Source organism: Pagrus pagrus (genome assembly GCF_965226575.1).
Source record: "Pagrus pagrus genome assembly, chromosome: 17".
Taxonomy (NCBI): domain Eukaryota; kingdom Metazoa; phylum Chordata; class Actinopteri; order Spariformes; family Sparidae; genus Pagrus; species Pagrus pagrus.
The window spans coordinates 21,976,199-21,989,146 of NC_140201.1; the positions used below are offsets into that span (position 1 = coordinate 21,976,199).

Genomic DNA, 12,948 nt, shown 5'->3' on the forward strand with positions numbered 1-12,948 from the left:
TGCTCTAATTGTCGCCTATTGTTTCTGTCGGCGCGCTATCAAACCTGCACAGCCTTATAAAATGTGGCTAATAATATTCCAGCGACACCTTTAAGCTCAGGCACAAGTGAAAAGCTGCCAGCATGCACACATACACACACACACACACACACACACACACTCATATGCACAAACACGCATAAACACACTTTCCAGTATTACATAAGCCCTGGTGGAGGGTTGTTTAGTTGTAAGGCTCAGGTGTTTCGAGACAAAAACAGTCTCTAGAACAAATACAGTACACCCATGTCTCATCAGCACACACACACACACACACACACACACACACACACTGTATTTATTTTGTAGTGTGTTGAAAGTAGGGTAATTGAAAAGAGGAAGCAGAACACGGGATGAATGCCTGCAGCACTTACCCCTGCTCCTGTACTGAAAGCTATCCTGTCATCACTATCCACTGTTGACATGAACATTTAATGTGTTCTGTAACAAAGCCTGCTGCTAGATGGCAAATAAACATTTTACAACCTACAGCACAATGTCAGAACAGTGTTTTCAAAGCTGCTATGTGTGCCATTTTAAAGGAGACATTTTATGCTAATTTTCAGTTTCATCGTTTTATTTTTGACATTGAAGCATGTAACAGGTGTTTCAATGCTCAAAAAAACACATCCCGTCCAGTGCTGCAGCACTCTATCTCTGTCTCTGTCTGAGACACCCTTTTTTAGTTCCTGTCTCTTTAAGACCCCCCTTCTCAAATACCCAGTCTGCTCTGATTGGTCAGCTCACACATGCCTGAGCCAGCACTGCTAACCGGAATCAGGGAATTAAAGGCAGGGTGACAGACGAGGCGTTTCAGGCACTTCAGGAGCAGTGTTTTCTGTTGGAGAGAGGAGCTCCCATTGATGCAGATTTGGGCTTTATAACTTTCAAGATATTTTACGTGCACAAGAACATGTATAACACACTGAAGCATAATAGGTCTTCTTTAAGTTTAATCAATGACTTGCATTTCACAAGTTGCCAAACACAACCATATCTTCTAGCACACTCTGTAATACACACAACATATACATAACATTGTTAGGCAGTCGATATAATTGATATAAATCCTGACCAACACAGCTTTTATGACCGATTGACCAGGACCCCAAATTCCAAGCGTTTAGTCTCAAGTTTGTTAGCCTTTTTTCCCTAGCAATCCCTTCTCTACACATTAAAGAGGCATGGATTACAGATACTGGTGAAGAGATTTTTACATGAACTATGGACGAAAGGGTTAGTTGGGATCAAAGCATGTTCCATTAATGCCTGACTTCAACTCATCCAGTTTAAAGTCATCTATCGGATGCACTTCTCCAAGACTGAGCAGACATTTTCCCTACAGGCTCTGCTTCCTGTGACAAGTGTAAATTAGCTGACGGGACCCTAGGTCATCTTTTTTGGTTTTCTGGGAAAACCTTTTTCATTTGTACAGTGATATATCAACAGAAAACTAATCCCTGACAGTCTCTTTGTGATATTGGGTTGCTCCAACGCTGTGACTCTTTCCCAGCGTTACAACAAGCCCTCATGTTGGTTACAGCAAAAAGGATTATTCTAATTGGAAATCCATTCTTCCTTGTCAGAATTGTAGATTACAGATTCGAGTTCGGGTTGACAGGTACATGCACACTTTTTTCTGTGATGTGGCACTTTGTTTTTTATATTTCTCTTTTTTTTTTTTTTGTTGCAAAAAAGAAAAAGATCATAAAATGTAAAAAATATATATACATTACGCCGCATATGGCAAATGTGTACAAAGCACTAAACGATATGGTTCCATAATCTATTGGATACATTGTTATATAGGAGTGCAGTTGACTTGTTTAGATGTGAAATAAACTGAGTATTATATATCATATTCCATTGCCCTAATTGGTCGAATGACAAGTGTAGCACAAAACCCTATTAGAGGTAGATTTAGAGTTAATTTCTTTTTACTGCATATTTTAAAAACTCATACATTAAGTGTCTACAACCTTGAGATAATTTTGGCAGCGTCTCTGCTTGTTTTGGATCTAGTTTGGGCACTCAGCAAACATTAGCCCTGATTTCTTTTGACTTCCACTTATCTTCTGGTGAAAGTTTAGTTACTCCCAGCCACATTTCTCTACAGTGACACTTTCAGTGATTGTTCAGTACAAATTTAAATAAACACTGCTGCAGCTGACTAACTCTCTTAACTCAGCCTCAGAGAGGCTCATCTCACGGATCAGACACCAACCACACAGTCATCTATTGGCTCACTTTGTACGAAGGTTTAAGTAATAAATGCAAAGGGAAAAAGCTGGAGGGACTTTGCTTTTGAAAAATAAAATATGCAAAACAGTGTACAGTGTGAAAAAATAAAAAGCAAAATCGTCCCCCAGGTCACATACAGATTAGCCTCAGATTTGTTTAAGAAGGAAAGCCCAGTATACAGAGTGTTATCTATTGGATGAAATATTATAAATTCTAGCAAGGCAGGTTTAACAATCCTGTTTTTCTAACCCTGACAGGTTGTCAGTCTATCGCCAGGTTGACACTTACAGTATAGACAGACCAGCACATTCACACTCACATTCCCACCCTTGGACAATTTTAGTATCATCAGTTCATCTAACCTGTATGGGTTTGAACTGTGGGAGGAGACTGGAGCACTGCAGCAGTACAAGTATCCATCCTGCTCGTTACAGGACGGTAGGTTCAGAATGCGACTTCCTTGGTTCAATACACTGTGTGACCCAAACACTTACTGTCAAAACAGTCTATTCATATCTAGTACTCACATGTGAGAGAATCTAGAACGTAAGTTTTGCCCGCAAAGTCTTGCTGTTGTTGTTGTTTATCTATCAGCTGTAGCATGCTAGTTGGCTTGGCCAAGCTCGTGTAGTGTAACTGCCATCTTTGTGGCAGACAAAAAATGAGAGACCAGAGCTGGAGGATTCTCCAATGACATTCTAATCCACTGTAATGGAGGATTATGGTTTCCCAGTTACAGTGAAAATGGAATAAGCTTTGTGTCAGGTAGGTCTATGGAAACTTCCATCTTCAAGCATGTAATTTACAATGGCATCGACTGAATGCGACAATGAAGGTGAGTCCTTCCTCCCCGCAGCATTCAGGCAGCCTCTCACTGCAGAATCTGGTCATGCCAAAGCAGTGTTATAATTAACTAATGCTATGGGAGATCACTGGGGAAATACAACCATACCATTTAAGTATATTGTAAAAGTGCTTGAGCACAACTAAAATGTGCCTTCACATGTTAGTCACTGTATTGTACCCACACTGTACAAACAAGCACAAGCTCTAGTTGTCCAGGCATTATCAAAAGATCGCAGACTTAGAATGGAGCATTACTTACATTAATAATTTGTTTTTGTTAGTTAATTTTTCCTTGACAATATGCCAGTATTAGAGTACCTTAACTGCAAAGCAATACTTTCCCTCCTGCTATACCGAAAACATGACATACATTGACCCCAAAACCAAGGTGCATAACAAACTGAGGATTTTGTTACACCCCCAGAAGAAACCACACAGATTTCAGAACCTTGACTTTCTAGCTGAAAGGCAAAAGTGCTAACCACTGAATGTCTCTTAAACCTATACAAAACATAACATAATAAATAACTAATTAAAGGAACAGTGTAAAACTTCACTTGACTTTCCACCTGCTTTCAAGTGAGTAGATAATTAATTAATTTTAATTTTATGGGTGAACTGTTCCTTTAAAATGTTTTGTCTCACTTCTGAGATCAGTCCCTCAGCACAGTTTCTGGTGTACTTTACCTTTCCATTGTACTACATTGTATCTGTGAAGCCTCTTGTGGACACTCTATCAATGGAGTCCACTGATAACTGTGGGTGTTCATTAGTTATCCACTGGTGATGCCAAACTCCTTCACTCAACATTCCTTTGTTGTTGCTCAACCACTATAAGCTGGTCTCTCACACACACACAGCATCTTTATATTCCAACATCTGTCTCTTTGGGTAATACAGCATGTGACAGGAATGGATGAATCAATCAGTCAAGAGACATACACATGGAGCAGCTCATGCGAGCCACCTTCCTACATATACACACACACACAAGCACACGCACACAATGAGGCAGTGATGCATGAGACAGATGCAAAGTACACCTGGCCACGGGCTCACGACAAAATGGAAGTGATACAAAGGTAAGGAAAGAAAGAGATGAAATAAGTGGGGGGGCGGTTGCGGGTGTCGTCGCATCATTCATCTGCTGCTGCTAACTGAAAGTGAGGCAGAAGCAGACACCGGAAAAAACAAAACAACACACACATGCTCAGAGGCGGGCAGGAAACTGTAGCATTTTGCTCCAAGCTAATATTATTGTACTCTACAGAATATGGATCAATAGGTCTTTCCAGAGTAGAGGAAGCAGCTGTAATCATGTGTTTTCCCATCCACTGATCTGTCACTCAGCTGTTATGTGTAACTGCAGCTTCTGATGATGTAAATAACAGGGCGCTGTGACTACGTCTAACTTCACCGCAAAAACCAGGAAACCCACCTAGTGCATCTTTAGGAAACAGCCAGCTGCTCATCTTGTGTAATGAGAACACCAAAATGATCCTTTAGCCTGCGGTGGATGGCTGTAGAAGCTGTAAAGCTAAACAATGTTCACCACTGAGCAGAACTTTTGTAAATCCTATTCAGATTTATTGAGAATATACAATAAAATGTGCTGTTTTGAATAAAGGAGATAACAGCAATGGGAGCCTGTGTTTACACAAAGTCTTAAAGTAAAGGTCAATGAGAAAACACCAAGACATATTAATGAAGGCTCCGTCGTCTTTATTTGGATTACCCCTCAACACAGTGTACTTAGTGTACTTAGAGTGGAGCTAACAATCAGGCATTTTGCAGTCTGCGCTCTCCGTACAATACATGATATAAATATAATTGAATGATAGCTCCAACACCAAAAAGGCAGAGAACAGGGACATGATGTCACTCCCAAAGTGATTGACAGGTCTTTTCATACATGGACTAATACTAAATTACAACAATCAAAGTTTTTCATGTTTTTGATGATTTATATGTGATGTGACTATACAAGGTATTTAAACAATAGTGCAATTCATATGGAGGGAACATTATTTATTGGGCACTTAAAGGGATTACAGCAACGGATTATAAATGATGATTTAAACGGATACTTTGAAGGAGATGGTACTGGAAGGTAATGTGGCATTGTAATAGTTCACTCATGGGATGGTAAGCACTACTTCAGACAGGCTGACTCTTGAGGACTCTACACTGTCTGCTGAGAGTGTAAGAGTGCTTTCACACCTGACCTGCTTGGTTCAGTTTTTTAACAGACCCTGGTGCAGTTTCCTGGTTAGTGCTTTTTTTTTTTTTTTTTTTGGCCTGGTGTCCAAGCTGTCAATCGAACCCTGGAGCAGAACAAATAACCAGACGGAGGCCGCTTGAAAAGGTTGGTGGTCTAGTTTCACTTCCAAGTGGACTCTGATGTGAAAGCAAGGGAACCAATCACAAGATTTATGATAATAGATATTTCATTTTGGTACAAATTCAAAAGCTAAATAACTAACATATCCATCTGTCAGGCTGTTCACAAAGCAATCTGTAACCAAGCGCTGTGTATAATGTAACATGTATGCAAGTCAGTACAGATATTTTCCCTGATTAACAGGTCAGAGCTGTTAAAAACTACAATGCTGCATCCTACTCCATGCACTTAATGCCTTCATTAGTGTGAGAGACAGCAATCCCACAGAAATGTTTTTCCCGAATATTTTCTGCACAAGTGCAGATGCAATATATGGATTTTCGATCAAGCAGATTGATAACCAATAATTAACTCCATTTGCTGGCCACAACCATAAAGATAAACCAATAATTTCAGATTTTTGCATCGTAAAAAAAAGTTCCTAATTTCTAGTTAATGCAGGGTAGGTAAAAATAAGATGTAGTGAGCAGAAAGATGATTTAATATTCCATAGCTCTGATGGGATTTGTTGTGTTAAACTCTCACTTTTTCCCTCCTCTCTGAACCCTTGCAGAACATGTTTTGCACATTACAATTGTGTTGTCTTCCTCTAAACCTGTAAATGAAATGTCACGTCCACAGCAGCATGTTTGGCTCTGTAGTGTACACTGCTTGGCTCTTTACAGGCGCAGCAGTTTGATGTCTTTAGCGCGACAACAGCCTCCAATCAGATTGCAAACCAATTTCAGAGGAGCATGCCGCCAGCTTATACTGTATGTTGAATGTATAGATGTTGCTTGTTAAGTCAGGGAAAGCAATCTGGCTCCATGTTAATAGCTGCATACAGCCCATTTTTTCATACCATGTGGTCGATTTGCACTCTAATATTACTTATAATTCTGATAATTATCTATTTGCCAGCTCTTTGTGACGCCAATAAACATAAATCAGAAGCATTAAAGTGCTGCAGAAACTGCTGCAGAGACCGCACGTGGGTCACGATGATGCGCTAATGATGCAGGATCGACAAAACTGTCCAATCAATGAGTTATGTCAGTCTGTATAACTTCATTTTTATTCGTCCTGGTTTGTTTGCACAAAGTGCGGACCAAATGAGCCTGAAAGCCCCCTTAAAAGTGGGTTGCAGTAGAATTAAAGCAGCAGTTTTGGCCTTGACAAAAGACTTGAAACAATAGCGCGGCTACAACACAGAATTACATCTGTATTGAGAGACTGTGTCACGAAAGTTAACATAAATGAATTTCAAATAGAGCTTCAAAATGTGACAAAGAGGCAAACGTGAACCCTTCAGCACTGAGACCCATCATGCACCAAAGCTCTGCTCCTGCTCACTCAAAGCCTGGCAGCAAAAGGGCTCCAGAGCCAAACTGAGCTGTCACTGCCACCAGCTGTCTGTCATGGACGTGCTCATCTCGGGTGTGCGCGCATGTGTTTGTGTCTTTTCCATTCCCACTGAACATCGCTGTGCTGCCTTTCATTGTATCTAAACGCAATGAATCAATGACGCTACATTATGTATAGACCCGGCAGGGCGTACAGATAGTTGACATACACGGTCAGTGACTGTGATGCAATAACTCATCTGAAATGACCCTATGATGCCACATGAAGGCCACCAGTAATGTGAACAAGCTCAAACACACACACACAGCACACACTGGAAGCTGGTGCTATTGACTGTGCCGGACCTGGTTCTATGCAGATAGAATTGAGCCACATGTTCAGCCTGCTGTCGCTCCTCTCTCACTCACAGAGTTCAAACTGAAAAGCCAAAACAGTGAGACTTGCACCTGATGGCTTCTTTTGCTCGCTTACTCTTCATCTGTATGCACTTATTACAGTTAGTGCAACTACCAGCCACTCAGGAGGCATTCACACCTTACACCTGCATTCTTCAAGCACTGTCATGAGCAGAAAAAAACCCACATTTGATTCAACTGACATGCTTGCACTATGCTTATTTATGCTCTTAATGTGCTGGAGTCCAGTTTCAGTGGTGCGACACACAGGTAGCCTGATTTTGTTCATCCATCGATTTGCTCCCACAGCATGAAGGACATTCTCGCACTGACTTGCTGCATTTTCAGACCCGTGCGGAAGCAAACAGTTTGTGGGTCCGTCCAAGATGTGAAGACTGTTCTCTTAGAATGACTCACCACATGTAACACACAAAAGAAACAACACAGGCGTGACAATATTGCTGCCACCACGGCAGATACGGTCAACTAAGTGCCACATGTCCATGGCCCCAGGTTCAGTTATCTCTACAGCCCTAAGTGTCCTTGAGCAAGACACTGAACCCCCTGACGGCTCCATAAGACAGCTCAGTATCACTGAAACCTTCACTTGACTCATTTGAAGTGCTGAATAAGTGACACTGACAGGGTTAAGTGTTCACTCCCCCCCTCCTGCTGAGAACACACCAGCAAAATAATGTCCATGACTTCCTTTATCATCACTCATTGCTTCTCTTAGTTAGACATTAGAGGTAGGCAGAGGGATACCTGACACATTCTCACCAACACTTGTACACATTAACATGAGGGCACAAAGAGACCATGTACAAATTTAAAAAATGTCCTCCACTCACCCTGTAATGTTGGGAAGAAGAATAAGCTCCTCACAGACACAAACCAAGAGCGTGTTCTCTGCTTTGCAGCTAATCTCTCGGCAGTGTTTTGGTCCCCGGCAGGTCCTCCCTCATGTAAAATAACCTTCGTGTTAACTCACCTCTCTCTCTGGAAGAAGATGAATGAACCGCTGCGTCTCCCTTGCCAACACATTTGCATAAGGGCCGCCTCCCCCGCGCGGCGATTGGCCAGGATGGCGGTTTAAAGGTGTATCCTGCTCTCTGATTGGACGGAGCGGCTTGTCAATAAAACCCAGAGACGGGTGAGCGCGCGCGCGTCTGTGCCCCTCTGAAGCGCCGCCGAGCGCGCGTGAGAGAGAGAGAGAGAGAGAGAGAGAGAGAGAGAGAGAGAGAGAGAGAGCGAAGATGGAAATATTGTAAAAAGCACTAAAGGAAATGAAACGACAGCAATAAAGCAGGTCAATACACATGATAATCTTTCAGCATGAGAATAAGTTAAATTTCGTGGCTGTTTACCTTTAAATTGATCTATTTTACACTGGAGATTTTTTTTAGGTATGACTTCAGTCTCTGGCTCATGGGCTTTAAGGCTCATTTGGGCTTACATGACAGCACATTATAGAAAATTGACTTAATAAACCCACAATGTGAGAAACATCTAATTAACCAAACAGCAACACTATCACTGAAAAACAATTTTGGGCAAGAGCTTGGCCGGATTAACCTGCCTGGTTCCCCGGGGCAAAAATAAGTTGTTAATTCTGGGTTGTTTTTGTCATACTCTACATTAATTGAGGAATCTGAATTATAAATTATAAAACTAGACTTGACACAGGCACCCAAGTTCAGGCAGGTCTTTGTGTTTGGGTATTAAAGTAGGAGGTTTGACTTGAAGTCCCCCGATGTTCAAAAATATGTTTTACTTATTGTGATGTTTAAAATTCACTGTATCTGTATCTGGCAGAGAGGGAAAGTTTCCACCTTAAATCTGAATTTGAGATGTGTATGAGCAGGATTTTGTGACATCTCAACTAGTTAGTTTTTTAAAAACAGTTATACTGTAGAATGATCAATATTTACATACATCTAACTACAAAGCTCACATATCTCTAGAACCATTGATCTAACCTTCTTCACACATGGCAGGTTTGTTGCTGAGGACCCAAGGAAGTGTTGAATTTGGTGCAAATTTCTGACCTCATGGGGAAGCAGACATAAACAAAATGAAGACTAGCATAGTGCAACAACTTGCCGTGGTAACATTTTGCAGTGAAAAAAAAAACGTATTTATTTTTCTATTAAGTTTTCTATTCTACTGCGAGAACTGCAGGCGAGATTTTTTAGTTTCTGTCAACAGCAATATGCTAGCTAATGTTGGTTTCTAGGGCTAGAATGTTTACCGTTGCATCGCAGCATCGTCAGCTGCTCCAGGATGCCTCCCTCTCTCATTGGTTGTTGTGGCCTGGATCGGAAAATGTGGATGTAATCATCCATAAATATCAAACATGTTTGATCGATTATTTGAGGCAATGTACCAAATCATGTCTGTAGGGGATTTTTAAGGCCCTGATCATGTCTGCATTAACAGTTTAAACATTTCTAATCCTCGCTTTCTACAATATCTGAACATATGACATGTTGAGAGAAGTATTGTGGTGCTGGTATATGAAATATTCATGTACTAAGTCTAACTGATACAGACTCACTTTATGCTGTCTTGCAAAGGAAACAAGAAATTCAGACAAACCCATCATGGCTAACATTTCCATATTTCATCTGTTAGCTGAGAGAGAAAAGCCCCAGGACTTTGTCTCTTAATGACACAAATGTCATTTTAACTGAGAGAAATTGTCACTGCAGAGAATTATTTCCTACATTTTGTCTTATCGTATGACAGCCGAGCCTCCGATAATGTTCTGCATGGTTATATAATGATTTCAACTGTTGTGCATTATTGATTCCTTTTGAGCTGACATGGTTTTACAATCTGTTGTTACTTGCAAAATCCATTAACAATAGCATCCATTATTATTTGATCTGGGTTTATATAAGCATCATTTCTGGTATTTCCTCTACATCTACAGTATGTGCTGTTGATCTACCATGACAGTTTTATTACCGTTCTTGTTTAACAAGGTACAGTCACATTCCAGTCACTTTAATCTACGAACAAATAACATGATTTGATGGTGATACAACAGTCCTCCCCATTTAGTTCAATTCCAAATGGGTGCATCCAAATACCACACATAAGAAATGTGAGGTGACATTGTATAAAGAGCAAGGGAGTACAAGTAGGGTGGAGGGCTGGGAGAAACAAACACAGGACATTCCTTCAGGGGACTGGTGCTTATGTCCAGTGTGAAACCAAGACTCCATGTTGACTTTTTTTAACTCGCTAATGTAGTTAAGTTGCATCCGTACATTACATTATATAAGTTACTTACATAAAGTAGGTACAATTGTAACGTAGGTTACAGAAGTCACATAGTTATTTTAAGCCGAATGATTTTTTACCTCAACCTAAACTTACCTAAACCTAAATTAATTGTTTCAGGGCTTACACCTCATCAAGCAGTTTTAGTGCTTAAACCTAACCATACAGCAAGCGTACGACAAAGTTCTGGTACACCTGTAACTGGTATGGGAATGGTGTTATATATGTCGTTTTGGGAGTTATGTGTATTGGACTGTTGATCTGCTCTCCACAGATGGTAATGGGAAGGATTGGCATATCACTTGCACACAAAATTGGACTTTGGCGTACACACCGCATACAATATGAAAGTCTAGATTCATATTATCTGTATGCAGAGCCCAAGTTACTTGTCAAGTGAAAAGACAGACGTCTTCAAACTTTTTAATCCGACAGAAACACAAAAAAGCTTGCCTTCTGATAGGATCTTGCTGTGTGGCTGTCAGACAAAAGTAGTGTATGTGTGTGTGTGTGTGTGTGTGTGTGTGTGTGTGTGTGTGTGTATGTGTGTGTGTGTGTATGTGTGTGTGTTGAGGGAATGAGGAATGGTGGAAGAAGAAAACAGAGACTGAGTTATAACAGAAAGGAGGAAAAATGTGTTGCAGTCTGATTATTCAAGGTCAGCCAGGGCCTCTCGCTGGGAGTGACATAATCTCTAACACAAGGTAAACGTCCATCATCCTGCAGGACCACTGCAACACACACTTCTTGGATACCATGATGAGTGTGCGTGTGTGTAGGTGTGTGTGTGTGTGTGTGTGTGTGTGTGTGTGTGTGTGTGTGTGTGTGTGTGTGTGTGTTTGTGTGAGTGTGTGTGTGTGTGTGTGTGTCCTTCAATCCAAGGTGGACATCATTCAGTCGGAGAGAGACACAGATAACCACATAAAACAAACAGTTTCAGGATGAACTTATAGAAGTATTTATCAGCATGGGAGGTAAATGGTCGAAATCATGGTGGAGACCATCAGCAGGACTTATCACTTTGAAGAAGCTATTGTAAGAAAGGTTGATTTTTGAGTCTTATTCCCAACTCATCAAACACTGACACATTGGGATTGTAGGTCAGGCCAGCTGCCATCCCGATGTGTCAGTATTTGACGAGTTGGCAATGAGACTCAAAAATCAACTTTTCTTACAAATAGGACCTTTAAGGGAAAAGTCTGACAGTTTGATTTTGCAGAGAATTAGATGAGGAGATTGATATCATGTCATGTCTGATAAATATGAAGCTAGCCGGCGTTAGCTTAGCTCACATTGGGTTATGTGAAGGTCTTTGGTAACTTTTGGACAGAGCCTAGCTAGCTGTTATGTATGTTATGTATATATATATGTTATGTTATGTATGCTAAGCTAACCGCTGTTGGCTGTAGCTTTATATTTACTGTATAGACATCTGAATGGCATCAATCTTCTCATCTAACTCTCATCTCATCTAAATATTATAGCAACATCTTCTCCTCTTATCTCCACTTTGTCTTCCTGTCTCTCCTTACTCTCTCCCCGCTCTAATTCAAATATGTATTATTGAAACCGCATTAATTGATATCAAATGAATCTCTTGCCCTCTAATTGAAAAATGCTTTATTGAAAATGGCATGAATATAGTATGAACCTCTCTCCCTTTTACTTCTATGAATATTCATGGCTGTGTGCGTGTGGCTTCAATGGCAACAGAGGGTTGCCACGGGAGACAACCCATCGAGCTGGTCCTCATCCTCTCATCCCTCTCTTCTCTCTTTCATCTCTCCTGTCCTCTGTCACTAACCCACCATTAATCTCAACACTTTCTGTTCTATGTTGTACTTCGTCTCCTCTTTTAACTACTTATTGTGTTGAAACTACACATTTCTGCAGTTTTTATGCTGCTTCACGTCATTTAATTGAATTTCCTCTCAAATAAATCCATCTGTCAAGAAAAAGTGTGGGTTTATCACCTCACAGGCAGATTTTTGTATCACAAGTGAAGAAAAATGGTTTGTTAATAAGGATATTTTTACAGCGTGCTGTGGTTATAATAAGGGCAGACCTGGATGGTACTCTATGTGGGTATCACAGCTTGTGGCTGTGGTTTCAGGCCTGTTCCCTCAGCGAGAGGCGATACAATCTTATTCATGCTAATTGATGGGCAAGTCGGCAGCCTGATAATGAAATTCAAACCTCCATTCATGCCTCAATGTGCGTCTGAGGTTTGCGCGCGTGTGGTGTGTAATTCTGCGCGGTGGCGGCCTGTAAACTGTCTAATTGACCTTTCCGCACGCCACACCAAGGACGGCTCCTCCGCCCGCCTCCTTCCTGCCCATATTCCCTCCCTTCTCCTCTTTCTCCCATCCTCCTTTCCCATTCTCCCTTGACACT

The 12,948-nt window shown here is 41.0% G+C and overlaps 1 protein-coding gene across 1 annotated transcript in view; it reads right to left on the bottom strand.

Moving 5' to 3' along the window:
• Positions 1-8,283, bottom strand: part of LOC311273186 (hippocalcin-like protein 4) — a 29,741-nt gene extending 21,458 nt beyond the window's left edge. Inside the window, exon 1 of the mRNA XM_084380113.1 lies at positions 8,118-8,283. The gene's annotated coding sequence lies outside the window, so the exon portion shown is untranslated. The remainder of the gene's footprint in view (positions 1-8,117) is intronic.
• Between the last annotated feature and the right edge of the window lie 4,665 nt (positions 8,284-12,948).